Below are 6,000 nucleotides of genomic sequence, written 5' to 3' on the forward strand. Positions count from 1 at the left end.
ATCTAGATTGTTATGAACATTTGTACTCTTAAACATAGACCAATCAAATGTTTTTTAGCCCATTAAGCTGTTGGCGAACTGCCAAGCTCATCAGAGATTCTAACTCCAACCCCATCCATCTTCTACCATCCAACCCTACTGATATTCTCATCTAATGTTTTCAGTCAGCGCTGGGATTTTTCAGCTACTGTGATATAGGATAGTCACGCATGAACAAGTACAGCCAAATCCCAGAACCCCCAAGAAAACAAAATGCTTCAAGGAAGAAAGGAGAGCAGAGCAAAAGTACTCATTTTTATATCAGTGAAAGCCAAGATTGAAGCTGCCATTGATACAGAGAAGGCAAAAAGGAGCTGGATTAGAAATAACTGAAGCAACAAAAGCAAGAAAAACAAAGAAGCTGGCTGTGAAGAGATTTGGTGAGGAGACAGCATTGAGGGTGAAAATGAAACTGAAAAGGTTCAGACAGTTATCGTTGATAACAGCTCAGACAGTTCTCTTGAGTAAGATAGTGAAAAGGAACGTGAACTTAGTTTTGATTTGTGTTACAGTTGACAAATTTGCAAAAGTCATCTGTGAGAGCCGTTAGGGAGAAGGTAGAACCTAGTGCAGAAGACAAAGTCTCTGATGTCTCTTTGTTATTCGACAAGACATATCAGTAAATTCATTTATGATGAGTTCCGGACTGTGTTTGGGTTTCTTAGGAGGGCGTGGGTAGTATTTAACTGTGACAGCGGTGATTATGAAATTTGGAAAAGAGATCTGATGGGTAATCTAACTGTATACTTGTTATTTTCTGTTTTATTTCTTTCCTATACTATAAGTTGTGATGCTTGCTTAATTCTAAATGAAGAAAATATCGTCGATGAGATCTTGGTAACTTGTAAGAGTTGGAACTTGCGCTAGTGACGAAGAAAGTCACCAATGCCATCTGTTATTTAACGTTTATTCAGTTCTGTTGGTGTAATTATAAGGCAATATTAGCATAGTAATAAGTGCTGGATCTCAATTTCTGAAACTAATAAATTTGCAAAGTAAAAGAAAGAAACAATAGCGGAAGAATTAAATAAAACGCTTGATAGAAATATGGATATTTCAATGACACTAGCATCAATTTCCAGTCCCAGTTTCCACAGTTTCTAGAGATTTTCATTTGACCTCTAATTAGGCTCCTATTTATTTATATGCCCCGGATAATCCTCTCAATAGTATCTTTTTAAAACAATGAATTAGGTCTTTAATCCCTTGTAACGGCTTAGGCTAGTGGCAAATATGTCATCTTGTTTATTTTCTGGACTCTACATATTTAAAGCAACCGGAAACAACGTGGTTAATTTCGCCTATTTTAATTTTGTGTTTGTGTTTAGCACTTCTGTTTTGTTCAATTTCTTGGTTATATGTGTTTTCAAGTTTTTTTTCGAGTCTTTCGTGTAGTTGCTAAACACTCTTAGTAGGCAATAGTCAAAGAATAAAAAAACTATGTTTTTTTGGGGTGAAGGGGTGGTGGGATTGTTTGCCCATGTCTCCTGCTTACCATCTCGGAATGTTTCATCTGTTTAAAAAATAATACGGATTCGCTGATCACCGTACCAAAGCACAGCACGGTGGTAAAATGTGTGCTCTTACTTAACATAAATTGTGTGCTTTTTTAGGCGCGGAAAAACCTCACCGTAATATGAAAGAAGCGCAACTTCAAAAAAGAGGAACAATGTCTGTAGAAATAAGTTGAAAATTGGAAATGGCTGCAGTATGCTGTTTAGGAGAGAAGAAGAGACTCAGCGACACCCAATGTGATACCAATGGCTAATGGCGAAGTAGTAAGTAAGTAGTAAGTATGACGGCACTAGACCCTTAAGGTCGTAACTGGCGGTGCTGATCTCCGTTTCATGGCCCTTCAGCCAGGAAGTGCAATGGGGGGCTGGGGGCCAGCCGTCCTGTGCTTTCGCACACCCTTCCTGCTTACCTTCCCCAGATTTCTCCAAGTATCCCTCTAGAGATGGGTCGACACTTCCTAAGCTTACTATGTCATGCCACTAACCTGCGTCCAAACAAATTAACTGGCTACGCCTAGGATTGAACCCGTGCCCCATGGACCCAGAATTCTAAACCTGGCGCACGTCCATCTAGCCAGGACGGCTAGACAGGACCTAGCCAGAAAGGTGAAGTAGGATACAAGGTAGTAGACATAGATCGGGAAAACAAATTTGTGTTATTTCTTGGATAACAGTTGAGGGATATTGGGTGCCTTGGATGTAAACGGGGGGATGAGCTTTTTTTCAAACTTGACTGAAGGCTGAAACTGAATTAAATGTGGTTCACTGGCAATTGTATGTTTTCTTTTTGCCATATTATGTGCAGTAATTGGTATCAGTCTATGATATTTTCCCTCTAAAGAGTTTTCTTTTTTGGATTGTTACTAGGGACCTGGGAGAGGCTACCAATTTTAGTGTCACGGGTTAATACACAACAGTTTTGGTGTGTATAAAAAATATATTATTTTTTTGACTGAGAGACAGGGCAAATTTGCACAAACTATCCTTTATTTAATTCTTAACTATCGATATAGGCCTTTAATCCTTGGGTTAATGGACGCTATTTAATTAAGACTAAAATATAAAACAACTAGAATAATAGTTCGTGGGGATTTGCAATTACTAGCCTAATAGTTCATGTGAATTCGCTCTTTGTCTTTCAGTAAGGAAAATCATATATTTGGTAAAATTAACTTAGATTTACTGAAAGAAATTTATACTGGATAATTTTAAGAAGGGAATTTAATGGAGACCTAAGATAAGTTTGACAAATTAGTGAAGATTGAAAAGTTTTATAGCCTATTTGCTCATTCATAGATAGTCGATCAGTTAGAGCCTAATAATATAACTTTGCTTGTCTCTAAAATTTCAAAATATTCAAAAAATATTCATTTAATTAAATGAAGATTTAAGCAAATGCAAATGCCATCAAATTAAATTTTTAAGATAAAATATATTTAAAAAAACAACTTTCAATCCTTGCTGGACTGATTTTCAATTCTGTAGTAAAAACAAAGCAGAATAACATACAAAAGTAACTATAAGCACTGCTACATATAAAACTACCATAGGAATGCACCGTTATTTTGTATAAACAATCAATAAAAAAAAATTTAAAACACGTATTTAAATTTTGGGCCATATTATGCGGAGCATAATATGAAAAAGAAAGACTGTCAACTTGAAAAGGGGTCAGTACAAGCGTAAAAAAGAGGATTGATTTTTTTGTTAATTTTTCTCTGGATTTAAGGAGCATTTTTTTTTCGTATTTTGAAGCCAAGCAGCGTATCTTCAAGTCAGGAGTCTATCCCTTGAATAAATTTAATTTAATTGGATTTCCTGCGAAATTTGCAGGTGCCAAACCGGAGAAGCATATTCTAATTGCGGGCGGACAAAGGAGGTTTTGTTCTTAAAAAATATGTTCTGTATTAAAAAAGCAAATAGATTACAGAAACTGTTCCTTGTGTGCTATATCTGCAGTCGAAAACTCTCCAACTTATTCACCCCTAAAACACTTGCTCTCTAATAAGTTTCCACCCAGTCTTCCAGTATGTATCATCCCCCAAAAAATTCTTTTATCAGTCACAGTAATTAAAAAAAAATCACTTTTACTCTCGTTAACCTTTTAATTTATGAAATTAGATTAATTGTTTAGTAATCCCATAGCTGTTATATAATGAAGTTACAAATTAAATGGCAGTTGCAGACTGTGTATATATGCGCAAGGGATAAGGATTTATATATCATTATATAAATCCTTGACGAATCAGGAGGATGACACCTTATTCATAAGTTTTAGAAAGGAGATACGTGCTATACCTTTATGAATAATAGTGTTATTATGGATATCCTCTTTGAAATTAGAGGAAATTGTGACACCGAGTATTTTTAAGAAGAACGCATAAATTCCAGGATGCTTTTGATGAAGAAGAAGAGGTAGAGTTTTTAGTACATATTTGATTCGAATTATCATTGATATAGAAGGGGTTACTTTCGTCTATTATTACAGGGCGTTTTGTACATTTTGCACATTATTCATTATTCCGTTGCTTAAGCCTTTAGTTTAAGAAAAAGCCATATGAATAGATTTCAATTATGCTAAAAATCCCTAAAGGGAGGTATCTCTCATAAACTGTAAACTCTGCAAGAGCCTTCAGATAAATATGAAAAAGACCAGAAGGGGTGTTTGAATTTATCTCTCATCTCATTTCATTTAAACTGAGACAGAATAATTGAGTCAAAGCGTTACATTTTCCTTCTTATTTTAGAAAAATGTTTATTAAATTTGTTTGAATAGAAAAAAAATCATTTACTTTATATTTCATAAATTAATACACAAGGTTCATAAGTGAACATGAGATACCATGAAGCTGGGGCGATGCGGCATTTTGTAGGTGGATACGAAATGTCTTGATAGATACTTAAGAGGTTTTGTTTTAATTTCAATGACCCTACATTAAACCTCCCGATGAATATAAAATGAATTTGGTTAAGGGATATCTCGTAACTGGTATTTGATACCTCTTGATTCACAGGAATAATTGTAGTGCACGCCTTTGTCAGATGCGCATGGTTATGGTGGTGTATAATATTACCACTTCTAATTCCACATTTTTTCTTTTTTTACATATTACTTTCCCGGGCACCCTGGCGCAGATAGAAAAAAGGCGATTTTGACCATCTTTGGCATAGACCGTGAGGTAGGATCTTTGGGGGGGGGAGGGCTAAATGCAAGTATGCCATTAATTTTTCCAATTTGGATTTTCGATATATTTCCTTTTGCATGTATGTAGGCTACGATGTTCCAATGTATTTCAAAAAATGTATAGGCCTATAATGTATTCCAACATTAGAGAACAACATTAATACAATATATATATTGTAGATGTTTCAATCGCTTCAACCACTTAAAAGATCATAAGTCACACATATTCAATCCTAAGTAATAACAGTACTCTTCTTCAAATCAAAAATTTTCGAGTACAAATAATATGTAGCTCTTTTTAAAAAAAATTACGGCTCATTTCCAATTTTTATAATATATTTAAATTCTGTCCAAAGTTTTTGTTTGCTTAAATTCAACATTTTAATTCTTGAATAGAAAACCTGAAAAGTTGGAAGAAGTTCAAGAGCCCGAGGGGTTTAAAGAATTTTTACTCAATACAATATCTTGATTGATTTTGAACAATTTCTTTCAACATGAATTGACGAGCAACTTCAAATCTTAAAACTGACAGAAAAATATACCTTATACGAGGAGGGCTTTCTCCTCCTCATCTGCTCGCTCTTTACTCTAAAGTCTAACTTCCTGTCAAAATCATTTAAGAAAACTCGCCTAAGCACAAGGGACTTTGAATAGGAAAAAGAACCTTAAAAAAAGTAACAAAAACTAACAAACTTATGCTTTACGAGCGAAAATTTAAGGAATAGAAAGCCCCCTTCAATAATGTATAATTTCAGTTTGTTTTTTAAGTTTTAAGGTTTCTTCTTACTTTCAGTTGATAAAAACTTGTTTTTTTTTTCATTCTAATTAAACTCTGTGAAACGGTGTATTCTTTTGAACGTGATACTTTTTCCAACGCAGAGAAACGGTCAATATTTCAACGCTAGATGTCTGCCTTTTGATGAGTAGCAAGACATCTATAACATTTTTTTTTAATTATAATTAAAATAAGAAAAAAAAAAAATGTAGAGTATGAAATAAGCATTTTTTTTTTTAAAGATAATGAAAATAAATAAAAAAAAGAGTATGAGATAAAGGCAGTGAAAAAGTTTATTATAAACTACAATAATAAAATATTATTTTTTATAATGAAAAGGTAAAGTATAAAGTAGTATATACAAAATAAATATATATAAAAACGAAAAAGAAGGAAGACTTGCTTTTGCTTGAATATTTTGTTATGAGTGGAACATTAGCTGGAACGTAGTAATGAATATTCGACGATCCATTGTAACCAATAGTTGA

The 6,000-nt window shown here is 33.9% G+C and overlaps 1 long non-coding RNA gene across 1 annotated transcript in view; it reads left to right on the forward strand.

The window, feature by feature from the left end:
• The window catches only part of LOC148946492 (uncharacterized), a 265,010-nt gene extending 263,195 nt beyond the window's left edge, over nucleotides 1-1,815 (forward strand). The window contains exon 2 of the long non-coding RNA XR_016142594.1: nucleotides 1,653-1,815. This is a non-coding gene — a long non-coding RNA (uncharacterized LOC148946492). The remainder of the gene's footprint in view (nucleotides 1-1,652) is intronic.
• The last annotated feature ends 4,185 nt before the right edge of the window (nucleotides 1,816-6,000 follow it).

The sequence above is a fragment of the Artemia sp. Qi Xiang Cuo genome, chromosome 12, assembly GCF_049724085.1.
Source record: "Artemia sp. Qi Xiang Cuo chromosome 12, ASM4972408v1, whole genome shotgun sequence".
Lineage (NCBI taxonomy): Eukaryota > Metazoa > Arthropoda > Branchiopoda > Anostraca > Artemiidae > Artemia > Artemia sp. Qi Xiang Cuo.